At 40.4% G+C, this 22,240-nt stretch overlaps 1 protein-coding gene and 2 non-coding genes across 3 annotated transcripts in view; 1 reads left to right on the forward strand and 2 right to left on the reverse strand.

The window, feature by feature from the left end:
- EVA1A (eva-1 homolog A, regulator of programmed cell death) overlaps nucleotides 1-22,240 on the forward strand; it is a 155,648-nt gene that overhangs the window by 2,553 nt on the left and 130,855 nt on the right. The window contains exon 2 of the mRNA XM_055378158.2: nucleotides 12,982-13,126. The gene's annotated coding sequence lies outside the window, so the exon portion shown is untranslated. The remainder of the gene's footprint in view (nucleotides 1-12,981; nucleotides 13,127-22,240) is intronic.
- LOC115933655 (small nucleolar RNA U13) lies at nucleotides 9,327-9,430 on the reverse strand. Its single transcript, XR_004069519.1, has one exon. It is a non-coding gene; the product is annotated as a small nucleolar RNA U13 (small nucleolar RNA).
- LOC115933679 (small nucleolar RNA U3) lies at nucleotides 16,411-16,626 on the reverse strand. The gene has a single exon (XR_004069533.1). It is a non-coding gene; the product is annotated as a small nucleolar RNA U3 (small nucleolar RNA).

Here is a 22,240-nt window from a genome sequence, read left to right on the forward strand (position 1 = left end):
GGAGGATTTACTAGACATTGCCAAGCCACTCCTGCCGCCCTCTCCTCTTCTACAGATGAAGGAATAGTTGTATAGAGTTTTACAAAATTGGAAGAATGAACCTAAAGAATCTTATCTAATTTTCTCCCATATTCTTGCTCATCCAACATCTATCAGGCCGTTTTGACCTTATCTTAATTTGGAGAACAAGCTGGAGTTTAAATTATTCCAACTTAAGTTGTTATTAAACAACTTCATAGAGCAAAATCAAAGAGCACAGAGCTGGCTCAACCGTTTTATGAGCTGATTACAGGAATAGAACTTTAATTATTTACTTCTGTGTTTTACACCCTTGGAAAGGAGATCATGAACATCATTACATAATGTTCAGCCACGGGAAGAAAGTATTCCAGGCAAACTGGCTGCTTCAGGTTATTGTGACATCAGGATCCTTGTCGGTTTTGCTTGTTATTACATCCTCTATATTTAGTAGAGTATCTGGCACCCAATAAATATTTCTAAGTAAAATTAGATAGATCACTCTGATTGTACTTTAGAAAATGGCTGGGAAGCAGGAAATTATTGAAATATTCCAAAAGAGAGATGGTGCTAACCTGGAACAGAAAAAAAAAATGGTTCATAAAGTGTGAGCCCTTGACTAGCAACATCAGCACAACCAGGGAACATGTTAAAATTACAAATTCTCAGGTCCCACCCCCAGACTTACTGAATTTAAAACTTTGGGCACAGAACCCAGTGATCTGTGCTTTAGCAAATCCTCCAGGTGATTCTGATAGTTGTTCCAATTTGGGAACAATTGAGGTAGAGGCAATAGAGATAGAAAGTGGTATTTTTTTTTCTGTCTCTCCATCTATTTGTGAGGTAGAGTCAGTAAAAAAAATTTCTGAAATGTACTAACTGGAGTCTTTGAGAGAGGTTCCCATCTCTGCCTTTTCTTCTTCATGGGTAATAGGATAGAGGTATGCCTACCTCATTGGGTTGGTATAAGGATTAAATTGTGATAATGCATAAAGTTTGCAGATAAATGTATAGATCATAATAAAATTCTTTTTTTCCAACTTTACTGAGACATGATTGAAAGATAAAAATTTGTATATATTTAAGGTGTACAACATGATGATTTGATATATGTATGCAATGTGAAATGATTGCCACAGTTGAGCTAATTAACATATCCTTCAACTAATTAAAAAAAAAAGCTTTTTGTAAAACTTATTTTAAAGATGCCAGCAAGAGGAAACTATAATCTGATTCATGTATTAACACATCCAAAAAAAGAATCTCCTATTCCTAGAAAACCATAAAGATGCTACCAAAAGATGCCTAGACCTGATAAACAACTTCAGTAAAGTTTCAGGATACAAAATTAATATGCAAAAATCAGTAGTATGTCTATTCACCAACAGTGTTCAAGCTGAGAACCAAATCAAGAATGCAGTCCCATTTACAATAGCCACCAAAAACATAAAATACCTAGGAATACACCTAATCAAGGAGATGAAATCTCTACAACAAGAACTACAAAACACTGCTGAAATAAATTATAGATGACACAAACAAATGGAAAAACATCCCATGCTCATGGATTGGAAGAATCAATGTCACTAAAATGTCCATATTGCTCAAAGCAATTTACATATTCAACGACATTCCTATTAAATTACTATCATTTTTCACAGAACTAGAAACAAAAACAATTCTAAAATTCATGTGGAACCAAGAAAGAGTCCAAATAGCCAAAGCAATCCTAAGCAAAAAGAGTAAAGCAGGAGGAATGACATGATCTGACTTCACACTATACTACAAGGCTATAGTATCCAAAACAGCATGGTACTGGTACAAAAAGAAACAAACAGACCAATGGAACACAATAGAGAACCTACAGATAAAGCCGCATACCTACAACCAACTAATCTTCAACAGTCTACAAAAATTAGCAGTGGGGAGATGACATCCTATTCGATAAACGGTGCTGGGAAAACTGGCTGACCATATGCCAAAGAATGAAACTAGACCACTACCTCTCACCACATACAAAAATTAGCTCCAAATGAGTTAAAGACTTACATGTACGACCTCAAACTACAAAAATCCTAGAATAAAGCCTAGGGCATACTCTTCTGGACATTCACCTAGACATAGAATTTATGATTAAGTCTCACAAAGCATAGATGGAGTGGTGAGATTAATCGCGTTTCCTGCTTTTGCAATTTTTCTAGCTACATTTTCTGTAATAGGTACATTTTGGTTTTACAATGAAAATCAATACACTATTTTAAAAACACAGCCGAGCGTGGTGGCTCACACCTGTAATCCCAGCACTTTGGGAGGCCGAGGCAGGCAGATCACAAGGTCAGGAGATTGAGACCAGCCTGACCAACATGGTGAAACCCCGTCTCTACTAAAAATACAAAAATTAGCAGGGCGTGGTGGCATACCTGTAATCCCAGCTACTTAGGAGGCTGAGGCAGGAGAATCACTTGAACCTAGGAGGCGGAGGTGGCAGTGAGCCGAGATCGCACCACTAGCATGCCAGCCTGGGCGACAGAGCAAGACTCCATCTCGAAAAAATGAATAAATTAAATAAATTTTAAAAAATAAAATAAAAACACAAATGCACTGACTATGATAGTTCTTACTTCCTTTGCTTCACTCCGAGGGAAGCCAGGTACCTGTTATGAGCTGCCCTATGGAAAGGTCCATATGGCAAGGAACCAATGTCCCCAGCCAACAGCCAGCAAGGCTGCTTCTTGCCACAGGAATGAGCTGGCAAGCAGACCTTCCCTTAGTTGAGCCTTGAGTTGACTGTAGCCCCAGCCAACCTCTTGATTGCAGCATTGTGAAAGACCTGGAGTCAAAATCACTCAGCTAAGCCACTTCTGGATTTCTGACCCACAGAACCATATAATAATAAATGTTTGTTGTTTTAAGCTGCTTAATTTAGGAGCAATTTATTAAATAGTAATAGATAGTGAATAAAGGAGTGTATGTGTGGTGGGGGTGAGCTTATGAGGCAACATGAAGTTCCTTCATCCAGGCAAAATATATACTTCAAGGCCTCACAGATAATATTGACTTTGGAGAATTTGTCATGGCCCTGGGTCTGACTTTTGATTTTGGAAGCCCAGAACCTGATTTTCAGCACAGCATTAAATAGATACATCATTTAGGGCAGACTTACATGAACCAAATTTTTGAAATTGATATGACAAAACTGAATGCTAGTTTATTAACTTATAAGTGAACAAAAAATAATATGCTGACCAGAATACCAGAACATTTATGTCTTTGTGTCCACGACTTTCTCTCTCGGAAGGCAAAATTTAATGTCAAATATGGAAGGGGTTGCTTGATGAACATGGAACAAAGGGAGTTTAATATAGGTTTCAAGTGTTTATTGGCAACAAGCTAAGTCTCCTATTAGGGAGGATTTCATCAATGGAATCAGAGAACTTGACAACTGTTGTCTACAACTTCCCTTATTTATGTCTGCACCAGAATGGACTCATCAGTGGGCCTGGAAATTCCCCAAATTACTTGGCTAAGGCTCTTTCCTTTTCTGGCTGGGCACTGGCCAACTTCTTTTGCATTTTTCTCTACAAAATGACTAAAAAGATGCATTGATTTCATATTAAGCAGATACCTACAATGACAGAAAATGGTGAGACTAACTCACAGGAAACAGTTATAACAATCAACTTATAATGGGTAGGAGATAATGTAATATATTTGACAATGATTTTCCTCCACGTGGCTGGAAGAAAAAAAATTGTTTCTCAGCTGTGTGGAAAACATTGCACCCTCAGGGCTCTGGAAGGCAGAGTTCCACAGCATGTGTGGTTAGACTGTCCTCTGGTGGCCACAGAACCACACAGCAATGCTGGACGGTCTAGGTCCCCTCTAGCTTTTCTCTTTCTTCCCTTATTAAAAAGTCTCTCTCTTTCCTTTCTTTTAAAAATTGGGACATCATAGTATATATTTTGGGGATACATGTGATATTTTGATACACTTATACAACATGTAATGATCAGATCAGGGTGGTTGGGATGTCCGTCAACTCAAACATTTACCTTTATGCTGGGAACATTACAATTCTCTTCTAGCCATTTTGAAATATACAGTAAATTATTGTTAACTGTAGTTTCTCCACTATGCTATTGAATACTAGAACTTATCCCTTCTATATAACTGTATTTTTATACCCCTCAACCAACTTATCTGTGTCTCCCTGCTCCCTCAACACACATACACCCCCCCAGCTTCTGATAACCACCAGTCTATGCACTACCTCGATGAGACCCACCTTTTTAGCTCCCACATATGGTGATAATATGCGATATTTGTATTTCTCTGCCTGGATTATTTTACTTAATATAATAACCTTCAGTTCCATTCATGTTGCTGCAAATGAGATAATTTTATTCTTTTTCATGACTGAATAGAGTTCCATTGTGTATGTATATCACATTTTCTTTATTCATACATCCATTGATGGACACTTAAGCTTATTCTATATCTTGATTATTGTGAATAGTGGTGCAATAAACATGGGAGTGCAGATATCTCTTTGATATATTAATCTTTTTTCTTTTGGTTATACACCCAGCAGAAGGATTATGGGATTTTATGATAGTTCTGTTTTTAGTTTGTTGAGGAACCTGCATACTGTTCTCCACAGTGCTGTACCACCCACCAACAGCGCTGGGATTCCCTTTTTCTCTGCATCCTCACCAGCATCCATTATTTTTTGTCTTTTTGATAGTAAGCATTCTAACTGAGGTGAGATGATATTTTATTGTGGTTTTGATTTACATTTTTTCTGATGAATAGTGATTTTGAGCATTTTTTCATATATTTGTTGGCCATTTGTATATATTCTTTGAGAAATGTCTATGCATGTCTTTTGCCCATTTTAAAATTGGATTATTTGTGGGGTGTTTTTTTTTTTTGCTATTGACTTGAGTTCCGATTTTCTCCACTTCTGTAGATTGTCTGTTCACTTTGTTAATTGTATCCTTTGCTATGCAGAAGCATTTTAGTTTGACATAATCCCATTTGCCTATATTTGTTTTTATTGCCTGTGCTTTTGAGGTCTTACCCAAAAGATCTTTGCCCAGACCAATGTCCAGTAGTGTTTCCCCCAATGCTTTCTTCTAGTAGTTTCATAGTTTCAGATCTTACCTATAAGTTGTCAATCCATTTTGAGTTGATTTTTATACATGGTAAAAGATGGGGATCCACGTAGCTTTTCTACAGAGTCCCTTTAGAGGGTTTCTTTCTACAGTTGAATGCCTGGCACCGCCCACCCAAGATGATAAGCTGGAGAAGAAATATTGGAGCATAAATAGAAAGTTTTGATATGCCATCATATTTTGCTTAGTAACCCAATTCTTACTAAGACTACATCAATACTCAGTTAAGCCTTACCACCACGTTGTAGGCTGTGTTATTCTGGAATGACGAGAAAACTGAGGATTACAGAAGAGCAATGACTTGGCAAAGGTCACACAGTACATGTGTTGGGTGTTCCACATAGTCAGCAGATAAATAATGTGTACCTACTATAAGCTAGTCACAGAGGTGGACAAAGAGAAATAATTTTCTCTGAAGACAACATTATAATACAAAATGATAATTGCTGGGAGGATGTGTGTTCTGTGGACTGCCATAGCACATGGGAATGCATTTTGCCCAGGCAAGGTCAGTTGGGAAAGTTTCTCAGAAGAAAGGAGACTTGAACTGAGTCTTGAGGATACAATACTGTATATATATAACCAGGGAAGCCAGAAGAGGTTAAGACTAATCAGAATAAATTAGAGAATGTTTTCCTCCCCTCTCGCCCCATGCATGAGACTCCAGTTAGAAGACAGATGTAGAATACTGTGTTATCCTGGAGTCTACATTATGTTGGACAACAAGTTTTGTAGAAAGCTGAGGGTTACTGCTTTGAACAATATACATATATTTTTAAACCAGCAGCAAATACTTTAAAAAAGCATTACAGATATCCTTATTACCAAAAGCAGATCCTTATAATTTTCCCTAGATTGTTCCTCCTCCTGGTTCTCAACTCAAGAAACAGCAAATCGAACTCCCTGACCACCCTTCCAAATTGAGTCTCCTGTTATTCCTGTTTTCTATTTTCACAGTACTTAGCATACATGATAGATATATTTTCAGTGGTTTGTTTGCTGCTTTTTCATTTTCCTCCCCTGCTCAACTGTAAGTCTTAAAAATCAGGAATCCAGCTTGCTTTATTTGTTTGCATATTACCTGAGCAGAAAATGAGGGTGGGAGGTGGGCTGGGTTTAGGGAATGAGGGAATTAGGAAGTCATAATAATGAGTGTAAGCTTCTTCAGGAGGGCACTGAGGAGTGTTCAGATAATTTTTTAAAAAAGAATGACAAGGCCAGGCTTGCATCTCAGAAAGTTTCCTGTCACTGCAGAGTGGAGAATGGGCTGGAGCTGCAGCTTAGGGAGCTAATTTAAGAGGTAGAGGCAGTGATCCCTGCAAGATGTGACAGTGCTCTCGACTCAGATGCCTGGGGCTGAATGACAAGTGGTGGTAGAAGTGGGCATTGAGGACAGGGAATTAACAAGCCCTGGTGATTGACAGGTTATGGGGGAAGCCCCTGGACTCCTTCCTGGGAATTTGGTGGATGGTGGCATTTCTGTGAGATAGAGGATGGGAGAAGGAGCAGATTTGTGGGAACAGGCTGCATGTGTGCTGGAAACATTGAGCTTAGGGTGCATGTCTGTCAGACACAAGGAAAGAAGTCCACTAGAGGGCTGGAAGTGAGCCTGAAGTTGAGGAGACAGACCTGGGCAAGAGGGACAGCAAGTGGAGCCATCTGGATGAGGCCACACAGGAGGAGCTGTGTGTGAGACAGGAAGGGGTCAGGACAGAGCCCTGGAGAACAGCAACTTCTAAGGGATATGTGGTTGAAATGAGCAGCAGGGATGCAGAGAAGGAGCTGTCTGAAAGAGAGTCAAAGGGAGTCGGGAAGCCAGTAAGCTGATGAGGTAGGAGAGGGCTGGCTGACAGCCAAAGATGTCCTGAGATGCCCAGGCAGAGGAAGCTGAAAACTGGCCTTTGGATATATAATTGTTCCCTTCCACATCACTCTTTGAACTGTATGGGTCCACTTATATGCAAATTTTCTTCTCCCTCTGCCACCCCAATGACAGCAATACTACTAACCCCTCCGCTTCCTCCATCTCCTCAGCCTACTCCACATGAAGACGATGAAGATGAAGACTTTTATAATGATCCATTTCCACTTAATGAATTGTAAATATGTTTTCTCTTCCTTATGATTTTCTTAATCACATTGTCTTTTCCGTAGCTTACTTTATTGTAAGAATGCCATATATAATACCTATAACATGAAATATGTGTTAATTAACTGTTTATGTTATCAGTAAGGCTATTAGTAAAGTTTTTGGGGAGTCAAAAGGTATACACAGATTTTCTTTTTTTCTTTTTCTTTTTTTTTTTTTTTGAGATGGAGTTTCACTTTTGTTGCCCAGGTTGGAGTGCAATGGCACATGATCTCGGCTCACCGCAACCTCCACCTCCCGGGTTCAAGCGATTCTTCTGCCTCAGCCTCCTGAGTAGCTGGGATTACAGGCATGTGTCACCACACCCAGCTAATTTTGTATTTTTTGTAGAGACGGGGTTTCTCCATGTTGGTCAGGCTGGTCTCAAACTGCTGACCTCAGGTGATCTGCCTGCCTCAGCCTCTCAAAGTGCTGGGATTACAGGTGTGAGCCACCACACCCGTCCTATACACAGACTTTCAACTGTGTGGGAGGGGGTCGGTGTCCCAATCCCCATATTGTTCAAGATCAACTGTAGTGCCAGAGACTTGAATGATACCATTAGTGTGAGGACTGTTTAGTTTTTAGTGTTGGTACTATTTAGTTTCCATTTATTGCCAGTTTTTATGTATTTATTTATTACCTTTACCTTTTAGGGAGGGCACAGGAGTTGAGGAATAAAACATTGAGTATGGATGTTACAGAGTAATTTGCCGAGATAGAGGTTCATTGGTTTTAGCATTCCCCAAGCTGATCCCTAGGCAGGTCTCCTTCAAGTTTCTAAAAATATGAGTTGGTGGGTTCCTCCTTCCTACCCACCTTCTAACCCAAGTCCAGAGTTTATGAGTTTTAGGACTCTGAGAAGATGATGCTTCTCCCTAAGAAGGAACGATAGAGGTCAATGTTTAGAGAAGGCAAGGTTGAAGCCCCTGGACCTAGGAAAATTAGCAGCTTTAGCTGCCATTGAATAATGAGGGTTGGGGATGAGGAATGCAAAGTGTGTGGACAGAGACCTGTGCCCACTATCAGGCATATGTGAGGCTAGATGGGGAGCTCACTGCAGATGCCAACCATGGAAAGAGATGGCTGCAGGGCCCACCCTCAGTCTAAGCAGGAGAATTATTTTTACTAGAAAACTGAATTTTGCTGAGAGCTGAGGAATACGAGCTTGAGAAATACAGTATTTTTTAAAATCTGAAATGAAGTATTAAATATAATGACTTAGAATCCCATTTTTTGTCTTTTGTTTAGAGAAACATATCAGTGCTTTTTAATCATGGCTACCAAGAGAATCTTGGAAGGAAATAACAATTTGTTAGAAAAGAATATTTTCTAATTTTGTAATCATAGCAACTGATTTGCTATTATAAAAGTAACACAAAATTGAAGGAACTGGGACTTGATTTTACCCTACTTAAAAGTAAATAAGTTAGCATCTTGTTTCATGAACACTGGTAGAAGACATAGACTCTTGGGCTGGAGACAAAGCACTTTATTATTCATGACATAGCGTGAGCATCAGCATGTTTGCAAAGGTTCCCCTTGTCCTCAATTCCCAGATGGGTGACACCGCAGGCCCAGATGAATGGTGCACACATAGTAAGTTCACTTCACAGTGAAGGAGCACTGAGCTTAAGGAATACGCTGCTTTTACGGGAAGCAATAAATGCACCTATTCTTTGTTTCAAGTGACACAACCTCATCTCTTATGGTTGGCCACAGCAAACCCACACCTGAGAAATGTCCTGGGTAAAGAGGGCTGAGGGCCTTGCGTTCTTGGTTTACCCAGCAAGACATGTGGGAGCTCAAAAAACAAAAACAAAAAATATTTACTATAGGAAGTGTGCATAATAATAATAACAATAACAAAACCCACTTCCTACTTACATTGCCCAGAAACTACAAATGGTTAATTTAGTCCTACAAACTAGATCCAGAGTTGAGAGAAGTTTATGGCAGCTGCTGGAGTCACACTTGAAGTTCAGGTGATAATATTATTTTTTTCATGTCAAATGAGTAAGATGTCAATGTTGTAATAAGGTTAGAGGGAGGCACATCTCACACAGGAGGGTGAAAACTCAGTCATCATGCTTATGAATCATAACAGGATCCAGTTGATAATATTTCTGAAGCAAATATTCCTGTTAGGACAGCTGAAGTTCATCAAATACCTTTGAGCTCACTACTTGGGGTTGGGATTAGTCTTTCAGGCTGAAGTCACTGAGGAACCATGGTCCATTTCCTTAAATTTCAAGGACTGTCTTTCAGATGTCTCAGAGATAGCACTGTCTGTGAATACAGTGAGGGCTTCCTTCCATAGTCGGTCTAAGATTTTCTGTTTCTAAGCCCTTGCCTCTTCCCAAGCCTGTAGTGAAATCTGAGCTAGTTACAACAAAACAGGTTAGAATAAGGCTTGATCACCACAGCAGGCAGGCTGTCCACCTTTTTTTTTGACAGAGTCTTGTTCTGTCCCCCAGGCTGGAGTGTAGTGGAGTAATCACGGCTCACTACAACCTCTGCCTCCCAGGCTCCAGGGGTTCTCCCATCTCAGCCTGCCGGGTAGCTGGGACTATAGGCGCCTGCCACCACGCCCGACTAATTTTTGTATTTTGATAGAGACAGGATTTTGCCATGTTGGCAAGGCTGGTCTCAAACTCCTGCCCTCAAGTGAACCACCCACCTCGGCCTCCCAAAGTGCTGGGATTACAGGCATGAGCCACCACACCTGGCCTCTACCTTCAATTCTGAGCTCAGAAAACTCCCTGTTCCTCAAGCTTTGAGGCCTATTTACTTTGCTTCATCATGTATTCATTATTAGCCCTTCCTTCATCCTGTTTAGTAAATATATATTGAGTTACTACTAGGCTGGGAGCTCCGCGAGGCAATGAGGGCACATTCTTCCTGCCCTCAGGACACCAAAGCCGAGGAAATCTCATGCAAACATTTTTTTGGATGAACTCTGGAATGTTGTATGGAAACAAACCAAGTGTTTGCTATGCTGTTAGTCAACTATGATATGTAATTTGTGTGTGTGTGTGTTTTTAAAAAAATAGCCAAATAAAACCCTATATTACCATTCAAAATTAAATTTGCAGGAAAAATAATTGCTTGATCTGTATAAAATGCTTGAACATGTTTATATCCCTTGAAATTATTAGCAAAGATGCACTTGTGATTTTAAAAATGTAACAAAAAATGAATTAAATTATACAAGAAATCATCAACAGATCTTTTGATAGTCTTTTTAAAAAGGATGAAAAGATTGAACAACTAACTAAAACTTAGATCTTAGAAATTAATGACTTAGGTTGTATTTTCTGCCTTTCACTTGCCCAAAGGAAAAAGAGAACAGTACTTAGGTGTCAGCCCAGGCTTGCCATGTGCATGCTCTCAGCATTAATGCTGAGGTATGAGTATTAATGCTGTTGGTATGAGTGAGCTGCAGGTCCAGAAATAACTCTCCAGTAACACACTTTAGAAATAATCCCTCACAGGGTAGCCATGTCACTTGTATTAGTTGTAAAACACACCACTCACTTTTTGATAGTGATAAAGTGATTTCTTCATTGACGCTTTGGAAAAATTGCAGCAACATACTGTCTTAGCAAATGCTTTGAAACAAGTTTTTTTATTTTTAGAGAAAAGTGTTTTGGACACTATTGATTAGTATTTATTTAAGAAAGTTTTATGGGCATGGTGGCTCATGCCTGTAATCCCAGCACTTTGGGAGGTCAAGGCAAAACGATTGCTTGAACCCAGGAGTTCAAGACCAGCCTGGGCAACATAGAAAGACCCCCATCTCTACAAATCATTTTAAAAAAATTAGCTGTGTGTGGTGGCATGTGCCTGTGATCCCAACTACTCAGGAGGCTAAGGCAGGAGCATTGCCTGAGGCTGGGAGTTTGAGGCTGCAGTGAGCCATGATTGTGCCGCTGCACTCAAGCCTGGGTGACAGAGAGAGACCCTGTCTCAAAAAAAAAAAGAAAAAAAACAGCCAATTACTAGCCACTAGATTTTAGCCAATAGCACCAACATTCCTTAGGCCAACTTATCAGAAAAGATGTGAAATGCTGGCAATTGTAGGGACAGAATTTTATAGTCAATAAACTTTTGACGTGGCAGAAATCTAACTAAACAGTATTTGATTGAGGCTATGCCCCACCCTTTTCTCTACTGAGGAGACAAAAGCTGAGGGCTCCAGTCTGATGGGCCTTGGTACCCAGCCAACCAAGGGAATGCATTCAGGTCAAGGGCATGCTGGAGAGAACTCTCTGTGTTAGCTATTATTAATGGTTCCAAATTTATAGGAAGAACATTAGTTTGATAACTTGTCCAAGGTCACTTTGCTCAGCTAAATGAGTGATGAGTGTTTGATTCAAACCAGGCCTCTCAAATCCCTAAATCTGTGCTTTTCAGGGCCAGGAAGAGAGAAAGTTTGCTAAGGTGGAAATCGGAGGGTGGAGCATCAATCCTTACCACTTCCCTCCCCAGCCAGAGCAGCTCTGGCTGAGATCACATTTGAAGAAATCCTTTTGCTGTTAAGAAGAAAAGAAAAGAAAGAAAATAAGAAAAAAAAAGGAAAGAAAAGAAAAGAAAAATTCCAGCCTTGCACTAGTCTGAGAGATTTTGAGGCTGAATTAAATAAAACCAGATGTTAATTTACTATCAAAATTCTCAGCCTATAACAGTTCTCAAATCTTGTGTACTTAGGAATCTGCTTGAGTGCTTGTTTAACCTGGAGAGTCTTAAACTCCACCCTCAAGAGATTGGATTGAATAGGTCTGGTCTGGGGTGAAGCACAGGAATTTGCAATTTTCACAGGAGTCCCAGGACAACTGGACACAGGTGGTAAGAGAACTGCATTTTGAAAAACTGAACAAAGATGTTTTGAAAAAAAAGAAAAATGAAAGCTGAGAGTGCCAGAAGTGGTTTGATCTCACCCATTTGGCATAAGTGCTACTCCCTTTGCAAAGCCCTCTGTGAATGACTTAGCAAGGCCTGTCTTAAATCGTGGGTCTCTTCCCTGGTTTGACATTGGAGAGAGAGTAGTTACCATCACGGAAAGGAGAAAGTGAGTCTTAGGACTCAATCCTTCACCTGTAAGGGAGACTACTGAACAGGGGAAAAGAAGGAAAAGCTCAAGAGTGCTCCAAAGCCAGCGGAAGAATATGTGAGCAGAAACAAAAGAAATGAACAGAGCAATTTTCCTCCTGAACGATACTGAGTAGAATTTCTTAGGAAGGCAGAGGCGGGAGTCACATTGCTACCCACTAAATCATGGCCTGACAGCCAGTCACAGGCCAGTCCCTTTCAGCCAAGAGGAATGTTCTGAGAACCCTTCCTGCTTGAACTCAACATCACATCCCTGGCAAGGCTTCAGGACAAGAATATGGGCTCCAGGAAGCATCAGTGATGGGGTTGGTGGCAGCCCAGATTTTTGTTGCCGAAGGAGCTAGATGCAGTAGTCTGTAGGTGGGGAGAAGATGAAGGTGAATTTGCTGAGGATTTCATATAACACTGAAAAAATCATAATCCATATCAAGTTCATGTCCTTGATGACATTAAGTGAGATCCCATAGTAGTGGCCACCCATGCACATGTGATAGAACTTGATGATAAGTTGGTTTCACTGTCTTTCCTAATCTCTGCTGTTTTCCCCAGGAGAGACATGGGTTATGAAGGCTCCAGTGTTACTGAATTTGTACTCGGCTTGCCAAGGTTTGGTTCAGCTCCACATCAGGGAGGGCCCACAGGGAGAGTCAAGATCAGCCCGGACTCTCCACATGCTGGATTCTCAAGGTCCCAGGTAAGCTGCCTTGGGGAACCTTGGCTGGCTTAGGAACCAGGGGTCTGTGTGTGTTGCTGGAGAATTTCCCTCAGATGCTACTAATCCATGTGAACATGTAGGCCATGAGTGGTTTCTAAGCCTGCCTGTTCCCTGTCTCTCGTGTGTGAATTTTTTCCATACCTGTTTCTTACATGTGCAGAAACTCTTGGTTTGCTGGGCATCCCCATACAATCTCCCCACAGCGACTTCAAATTCACAATGTTCTAAACTAAATTAACATTTCCTACCTATGTAGACCTGCTTCTGTATTTCTATCTTGGATGAAACAGCCACCCAGCTGCTCATACCACATCCTCGGGAATCTTCATTGACTCCTCTCTCTTGCTTACCCTGATCATCCAACTGAGACCAAGTCCTGTGGAGACTACCCCATAAATCATCCTTCAACCCATTCTCTCCCCTGGAGGCTTTGCCACTGCTCTGGTTCAGTCTTCATTTTCCCAGTAGATTTGCAATTGTTTCCTTACCAATCTCTCTTCTAGGGTTTCTCAAAGAACGTGTTTTTGGCATTTTCAGAAGGACAATTATGCATTTGTGCAAAATGTTTCTGACATTGTATTTTTTTTTTCAGACAGAGTCTCCCTCTGTGGAGGCTGGAGTGCAGTGTGCAATAGCGCCATCTGTCACCCAGCCTGGACTGCAGTGGCACCATCTCAGCTCACTGCAACCTCTGCCCCCCGGGTTCAAGCAGTTCTCGTGCCCTAGCCTCCCAAGTAGCTGGGACTACGGGCGTGCGCCATCACGCCCAACCAATTTTTGTATTTTTAGTAGTGACAGGGTTTCACCACGTTGGGCAGGCTGGTTTTGAACTCCTGACCTCAAGCAATCCACCCACCATGGCCTCCCAAAGTGCTGGGGTTATAGGCATGAGCCACCATGCCCCAGCCCCGTATGATTTTTTTGCATCTGTAGCCTGAATGCTGTAAATGTTGATAGTGCCTTTCAATTGTAAGAACCAACCTCTCCTTCCGCAAGTGGTGCTAGAAAGGAGTTAAGTTCTGGTCAGGGACTCAGGGATGTGAAAGGACAACTTAGAGCCACCGGAGGCATTGGGGTGATCTGAGCAAAATCTGAAGGCAGGAGCCTGTGCTTTGGGTGCGGCTTCTATACCCTCCTAGGGTAGGAATGCAGCTCCCACAGGGAGCTTTGATGCAGCACACATTGTATCTTTACCCCATGTCCTGTCCTCCTTCAATTGTGTCTTCTATCACCTTTATTTTCTTCTAATTCTACACAGTACCTCTAGGAGACTGATTTCACTTGTTATATCCTCCAAATATCATGGAAATGCCAATTTCTCCCAAACTTGCATATCTACTTCAAGGTATCTCTTCTCAGGGCTAGGCACAGTGGCTCATGCCTGTAATTCCAGCACTTTGGAAGGCCAAGGCAGGAGGATCGTTTGAGGCCAGGAGTTTGAGACCAGCCTGGGAAATATAGTGAGACCCTGCCTCTACAAAAAAGAAAAAAAATAGGCAATTGTAGTGGTGCATGCCTTTAGTCCTTACTTATCAGGAGCCTGAGGTGGGAGAATCACTGGAACCCAAGAGTTTGAGGCTGCAGTGAGCTATGATCGCGCCACTGCACTCCAGCCTGGGTAACAGAGTGAGAACATGTCTCTAAAAAAATAAAAATTTAAGTTGGGCATGATGGCTCATGCCTGTAATCTCAGCACTTTGGGAGGCTGAGGCGGGTGGATCACTTGAGGTCAGGAGTTCAAGACCAGCCTGGCCAACATGGTGAAACCCCATCTCTACTAAAAATACAAAAATTAGCCAGGTGTGGTGGCACATGCCTGTAATCCCAGCTGCTCAGGAGGCTGAGACATGAGAATCGTTTGAACCTGGGAGGCGGAGGTTGCAGTGAGCCAAGATCACACCACTGCACTCCAGCCTGGGTGACAGAGTGAGACTCTGTCTCGAAAAAAAAATTTTTAATAAAAATAAAAATTAAAAAAATAAAAAATTAGATATTTCTTCTCAGCTCAAGACCTTTGAGTATATTAAAATTTAGAATGTGAAAAAAGTGCCTATTCAAATCAGTTCAGAAAGGTAAACTAGTCAACAAACACTGTTTATACACTCAGGAAAAGGTTAAGATAGATCCTTGAACCATTTATAGAAACATGTACTTGATTGTTAAATAAATATAAACATAAAGTCATAGAAAAAATATAAAAGGTACGTAAAGTCTTCTTAAAACACAAATTTAAAGAAACATGAAAGAAGAGATTGATAAACCTGATTCTATCAGTATTGATAGCTTCTGAATATCATATCTTTAAACAAAATTTGTCTTTAAGCAAAATTAAAGACGAGACTGGTCCAACCAAGAATTAATATTCAGAATATACAAAGACCTGCATGCAAAAAAGAAAAGCATGCACAATTCAGTATTGAACTGTATACATATATTAATAGACATTTGCAGAAGAAAATAATATGAATGACCATGAAATATAATCATTTCAATCTAGTTAGTAAAAAGGGGAATTAAATTAGAGTGGTAATAAGGTGTTATTTCTTCTGTCCAGGTTGAAAGAGAGAAAGAGTGAGATTAAGAGAAAGAGGCAGAGAGAAAGAACAAAAGTGGGGACCAGATATGTACTCCACACACTGTTTACAGGGGGTATAAAATCTCAGTGCTGAATTGAAAGACATTTTGGTAGTAGCTTAGAACTTAAAGTATAGATACTCTTTGACCCAGCAATTCCACATCTTATTTACTATTAAGGAAAACTCATGGATGTGCAGAAAACATACAACGATGTTCATTGCAAGCACTGCTTGTTCTAGCAAAGAATTGAAAGCACTGAGAGAAAGCCAATGGTTAAATATACTATGGCACATCACTGGCTAAATAAATATACCATAATTTATTCATATCTTAAGATACTATACAGAAGATAAAAACTAATTAGATACATATGTACTGATGTGGATGTTTAGTGAGAAGACATGTTTAAAATTAAAATAGTATCATATATTGTTATATAAAAATAAGCAAAGAACTAACAGCTTTACTTGAAAAAGGAAGTTTTTGGTAAAGGGGGAGCAAGCCAAGAAAGAGATACACCTTCAATTTATCTTTTTGAGAGTTTTGTTGTCAAATGCATCCTTAGTATGGCCATAAGAAAACTGAAATAAAGAAGATACTAGATGTTACCCCTTTCCTTTATGGAAAAGTGAAAGGAACAATCCCTGAGAGTGAAGAACAAAATACAATCAATCACATCAGAAAGGAACCCGCAGCTTGTGTTCTCTCTCTCTCTTATCCTTGTCCAAGGAGCAAAGAACGGTCATCGACAGCAAGCAGTGGCTACCACCAGGTGGCACCACCTGCCAGCTTCATGCTCAGGAGAGCTACTGCAGCTTTTCATTGAGATTTCTCCCCCTACTCTGTTCAGAAACATTTCTCTAGTAACCTACTATAGAATTGATCCCTGAAAGTATAAAGATCTGCCCTCTACCTTAGTTGGCACTAGGAATTTTATTCCTATTTTGTTGACTGAGAGATTTCTCCCACCTCCATCCCTACAACCAATATATATATTTTTAAAATGCATAATTACATATATAATAAATATATTATGTATATATAATATATAATTACATAAATTATGTAACATATTATATACATATATACATATATACACATATATGTATGTGTATATATTATATATATTATCTATATTATATGCTATATACATATATGATTACATTCCACAAATTTAACATATATAGTATATAATATGTAATATATTTAATTATATTTTATATATGTATATATGCATGTAATTATATGTGTATATATAATTTATATTTTATATCCATATATGTACATATATTTTATATATTATATATATAAAATTCCATTCCACAAATTTAACAAATACCTTGGGCTCTTCAGTATCATTTCTTGGCTGGGCATGGTGGCTCGCACCTGCAATCCCAGCACTTTGGGAGGCTGAGATGGGAGGATTTCTTGAGGCCAGGTGTTTGAGGCCAGTCTGGGCAACATAGCAAGAACCTGCCTCTACAAATGTTTCTTTGATTTAAAAAAATATTTTTTTAAGTTTAAGTCACAAAGTTCCCAATTAGCATAGTACCCTCCAACTGACAATCAGAAGCCATCACTATTCACCTGACAGCACTCCCCTAGTGCTTTCAGGACGTTACTCTCTGCACACAGTACCTAGGTCCCCAGTTGGTGTAGGGCTCTTCTCTGTGTTGAGGAGATACTAGAAAGATGATGTTTTCTCCACAGAAACAAACCATATATGTCTTGCTCAAGTGTAGATTTGAGTTATTTCTAATTCTCCTTTGTGTCAGGAGTTCTGTGCCACTGAAAATTTTTAATGCTCAAAAGGGCAAAAATCACATCCTATCATGTTCCCTTGGATATCCAAGTGGACATGGTTAGTTGGCAGTTGATATAAGAGTCTGTTTGGGGTACAACAGAGTGATCTGGAGATACAAGTAAACACAACTATTAGAATATTTTGAGATACTAATTGATGTTTTCTTCCCTTGCATATTTCATTTAAAAAATTCTGAACTTTCCCCCTTACCACCTCCATTCAAGAAGGTAGACCTGTTTAAATCAACTGCCTTAGGGGAGGAGCACAACAGCAAAAGACAATCTGCTGACCTCTGGCTAAAGCCCACACTCAGATGCCTCTGAGGCTGAACATCATAGCAGAGGGAATGCCTTTGAGTCGAAAATCAGAGTTCTCTTCAGTGGTGCGGGGCTGGGAGGAAGTCTGGTGTTGGAGTCTGAAAGGTTAGGAAGATCCCAGAAAGGAATGGCCATAGTCTCCTAGTGATTTCCAAGCCCCAGAGGCACAAAGCAGTGGGTAGGTCCTGAGGAGACAGGCCATGCATGGTGCTACCCAGGCAGAGTTCTTGGAGGAGTGGGGAAGAGCAAAGGATGATAGGACTCCAGAGGGTCTTAGGGGGCCTGAGGCCAGTGAGCAGGCAGCAAGGGGAAATAGATGTTTTTTGTTTCTTTTTTTTTTTGAGATAGGGTCTCTTTCGGTTGCCCAGGCTGGAGTCTAGTGGCACAATCTTAGCTGGGACTACAGATGCACACCAGCACGCCTGGCTAATGTTTTAATTTTGTGTAGAGACGGGCGTCTCACCATGTTACCCAGGCTGGTCTCGAACTCCTGAGGTGAAGTGATCAGCCCACCTCCACTTCCCAAAGTGCTGAAATTGCAGGCGTGAGCCATGCCACCCAGCAAGATAAAGTTGATTCTCAAGAAAGGCACAGAGGAAGTAGAGAGCTGCTGCCTCGCTTGAAAGGACTAAGGTGACCTCTGTATGGCTGGGGTCAGGGTAAACCTGGAGATATTGGGATTCTTCCCATGGGAAAGAGGCAAGACTGGGGCTCCACATAGAAATTAAGTTAAATCTAAATGAAGATATATTCCTTTTACATAAACCTGAGGACTGAGAGTCCTCCTTAAAACAGAGACAGATCTTGTTTCCTTATCAGTGCTGCACAATAATAATTTATAGGGAACCTCCCAGAACATTTATGCTTTTTCCATCATGAGGTGGCCAGATGGCTCCCTGGTTTGCTGAATGAAGTCTGGAAAAAAAATTACGATGTGTAAAGAGACAAAACAGTCTAAAACTATAAGCAACAGGAGGTACTGGGCATTGGAGGTTGGCTGCAAGTAAAGAATAAACATAGAACACTTCAATTAAATGATCATATATTCACTCATCTTTTATGCTTTGGCATCTTTTAGAAAATCTTCCAGTGCTTTCACCCAAGCGTTCTTATCTTCTCAGCAACACATTTCGCTTAGTTGGTATCCTATTCCTATCTTTGGCTTCAACTAACACCTCTTTGCTGGTGGCTTCTTGATCTACTTCTTCCCAAACACCTAAGCCAAGCTTTGGGTACAGACCTGAAACTGCCTGCTGGCCTCATTCCAGGACACATCCTGTGGTCAATACAATTTAGCATGTCCAAATCATAACTCATGTGGTTTAATTTTTCTGGCCAAATAATAAGACAAAAACCACAAGAGCATTGAAAAAAATAAAACGTTTATTAAAGTGCCTGGCAAGGAGTACACATCAGTGAATACATCCACTGAGAACTTTGCAGAGGGGAAAAGTTAGGAGGGTTTGAGTGCTAGGAAAGGGAGAGTTCAGGCTAGGATGCTAATTAAGGATTGAATGAGTCCATGTGTCTCTTCCATTGTTCACTGGTCAGCAAAGATCTTCCAGTAGTTCTGTTAGGTCTGTCTTCTTAGGGTCACTCAATTTCATGGTTCTTTCTCAATCAGCTGGGATGAAGTATCTAATTTTATGTTGTCATCTTCTGGGGCAAGTGTAAGTGGAAAATTTCCGTTTGACAATTTAACTCCATTTGCCATTAAAATCATTGTTTGTTTTGCATCTAAACACTGCTTGTTTTCTATCTGTAGAATAGATCCTCAAAATGAGATTTCTAGTCCGATAGGTATGTGGATTTGTGATTTTATTAGAAATTGTCCAAGTAACAACTGGAGGCGGTGGCTCCCACCTGTAATCCCAACACTTTCGGAGGCCAAGGCAGGTGGATCACCTGAGGTCAGGAGTTTGGGGTCAGCCTGGCCAACATGGTGAAACCCTGTCTCTACTAAAAATAATAATAAAAAAAAAATTAGCTGGGCATAGTGGCGCGCACCAGTAGTCCCAGATACTCGGGAGGCTGAGGCAGGAGAATCACTTGAACCCGGGAGGCAGAGGTTGCAGTGAGCCAAAATCACGCCACTGCACTCCAGTCTGGGCAACAGAGTGACACTCATCTCAAAAAAAAATAAATAAATAAATGTCCAAGTATCTTTCAAAAGTGTAGGGATTCATTCACCACCAAAAATCATAGGCGTTTTATTTCCTTCCTCTTTGTCAGTTCTGCATGTTAGCTCTTTTAAATTTTTGTTACAAATATGCAACTAGAAGAAATAAGACCTGTGGTCAATAGATCAATAGGGTGACCATATATAGTTAATATTAATCTATTGTACATTTCAAAATAGCTAAAAGAGAACAATTCAAATGTTCCTAGCATGAAAAAAGGATAAATGTTTGACGTGATAGATATCCCAGTTACACTGCTGATTGTATGAACATATCAAATTATCACAAGCACCCTGAAAACATGTACATCTATTATGTATCAATTTAAATCAATAAAAATAGAAATCTTTTTTATTAAAATTATTTAAATATTTGCCAATCTTAGATGTGAAAACTATTTCATTTTTGTGTTAATTTACATCTCCCTACTAGTGAGATTGAGTTTCCTATTGTAGGTTTGTTAGTTATCTGCATTTCTTCATTTTATCAATGGCCTGTTCAACTCCTTTGCCCATTTTTCTTTTAGTCTGTTTTAAAATAAATTTGTAGGCATTCTTTGTATATTAGGTATACTAACCTGTGTATCACATGTATTAAAAGTATTTTGTCTGCGCTATCATTTGCATTTTCTTTCTGGTAACTTTTATCATAAACATTAAAAAATGATAGTATAATATACCAATCTAATCATTTATAACTTGTGGATTTTATGTCTTCATAAGGAGTCCTCATTCTCAAAATTTTACACCACTTCTTCCAATATATAAATAAAATACCCTCATCATATATGATTTTCTTTTTTTTTTTTGTAGTGTTCTTCTTGTCTGTCTTGGTAGGACACCCAAAGAGATGAGTTGATTCCTTCCTGCAGCCTGGTAGCCACTCGGATTCTTGGAGATGCTTCAGTTGACTGGAGCTTCCTATCTGATTACAGCAGTCCATGTGGGGATGTCAGATGCCAGTGCAGAGCCAGCCTTTGGTGAATGGAGATGTGAATGGGAAAGCAGGGAAGGGAGGCACGGATATGTGGATGTAGCTAGATACTGCATGGAATTCAACCTCCCACAGTGGAAGTGAAGTGGAATAAAGTGGGTGCTGAGGACCCGCTTTGGGAAGGCCTCAGGTGCCTGCTGCATGTGGGGTCAGAGTGACTGATGCTTCGTGTCTCCGAATGATAAACCTCATGGAAGGTAGTGAAAGATCAGAGAGTTCTCCCTCCCGATCTGAGAGAATGACTCCTTTCCTTGCTAGTGCCCATAGTGTGGGTGTTTAGATTTTTTCTGCCCTACAAATGCATATGATAGAAGAGGCTGCATTTCCTTGTTTCTCTTCCCTCCCAGATATCAGCAACACCTCTGGCCACTCTCCAAGGTGTTGAAGTTGCACCCTGCCCTCTGGCCGTGTCCACAGTGCTGAGATACTCTTTACACACTTACTTCTAGATAAAGACCTTGATACATATTGGGCCATTAGGCAGCTTGTGGATTGCTTTTTGCTTCACCCTAGCTGGCCATATGTGAGATAAGGCACTACTGATGAGCAGCTCTCATTTGGGGGATATAAGAAGGGAGGAACACACAGGCTGCTGTGGTTGGTTACCTACTCCCAGTGTTTTTCCTAGATCTTTGCCTTTCCGACCTAGAAACTCCCACCATCACCTCAGTTATCTAGATTCAAACCTTCTGCTGAGCTGTGGAGTCATATAATTCTGCCAAAGACTGTTTGGCTGTATCCTTTGTCTCATTCCTGAAATCCTACACATGAATCTAGCATAGAATGTTTCTGCAGCAGTCCTCAGGAGAGCTGCCTTCATCACATAGCAGATGACTAGCCTTGCCTCCCTCACTCTGTCTCTTCTTGCTCAATTCAAGTCCCCATTTTGGAAACACTTCTCTTGCTATGCCTTGGAACCCTCTCCAGAACATGATGCTTCTCTATTTTTCCTTCGGCTCCATTTGCATGGCAAAGTTTGGGCAAGGGTTGCTCATATAAGTACCTCCTTAGAATCAACTAACCATGCCTACTTCCTGACTAGTTCAGGGAAGGAGTCTATCACAGGGAAGGGGGAACTTTGGAAGGAGACTAACGAAATACAGGTAGAGGCAGTGGAGAAAAACCAGGAGAGAGCAGTGGCATAGAAGCCAATGGAAAAAAGAATTCCAGGCTATCTTTGAAAAATGAAATCTCCCTGGCAGAGCGGATGAGAACAATGGAC

Source organism: Gorilla gorilla, chromosome 12 (genome assembly GCF_029281585.2).
Source record: "Gorilla gorilla gorilla isolate KB3781 chromosome 12, NHGRI_mGorGor1-v2.1_pri, whole genome shotgun sequence".
Lineage (NCBI taxonomy): Eukaryota > Metazoa > Chordata > Mammalia > Primates > Hominidae > Gorilla > Gorilla gorilla.